Here is a 901-nt window from a genome sequence, read left to right as displayed (position 1 = left end):
GCGACGTAGAACCAAAAGCAGCCGCACCAGTGCGACGCCATGGGCAAGATGAGAAGGATGTAGAGCGTCCGGCGCTTCTGCACTGAGAGCCGCCAGAAGTAGCCCTCGGCAATGCGCAAGTTGCGCCACAGCGGCACGATCGCAAGCAGGTGGTTGAGCCGGAAAAAGCCGAAGTTGCCCTCGTACCCTGCGAGCGCGACCGCAATATCAAAGGGCACGAACGCGAGGAGCTCGAGCCATCGGTGGCGGTGCGGGGACCGCCGCAGCAGCTGCACGACCGAGATGAGCAGCATGATCGCATCGAACGTGTAGTCCAGCGCCAGGAGCGCGGGCGGCGTGTCCAGAAGCGCGCGGGACGTGATGACGAGCGCTCGCAGCGGCAGCGTCACGGCGTTGGCGGCGACGGCCACGACCGAGACGACGCATGTAGCGCCGACCAGCGTCACCTTGGGCATGCTGCTTTCTTCCGCTAAATGCTTGTGGTCGGGCTCTCGTTTCAAAACGGCTTGTACTAGTCGATGCTGTCTCGTCGAATCGACTAACTAGATTGGCAAGAGGCGATCTCACCCTACCCGGTATCAGGAGCAGTAGACTGCAGATGGATATGTTGTAGCACATGCGACGCAGTCTGCGTTGGCCATGGAGGAATGGATGTGTGTGGTTACATTGGCGCATTGCATCGGCGAGTAGAGAGCTCGGACGATGCTGTACCGCCTATCTCCAATCTCTGTTGGCCGAGAAGAGAAGACTAATATGCTCGAGCAGGGGGCTGCTTCGACCTTGTTGGTCGCTCTCTAATTGTCGATACACCCTGTGTGCTGGCTGCGGTCGAGGGATCGGAGATGGGATTAGTTTGTTTGGATTGCGTGTAGAATCATATATACTATATACGTAACCTAGT

The sequence above is a fragment of the Saprolegnia parasitica genome (assembly GCF_000151545.1).
Source record: "Saprolegnia parasitica CBS 223.65 unplaced genomic scaffold supercont2.18, whole genome shotgun sequence".
Classification (NCBI taxonomy): domain Eukaryota; phylum Oomycota; class Saprolegniomycetes; order Saprolegniales; family Saprolegniaceae; genus Saprolegnia; species Saprolegnia parasitica.
Note: the sequence above shows the minus strand (reverse complement) of the source record.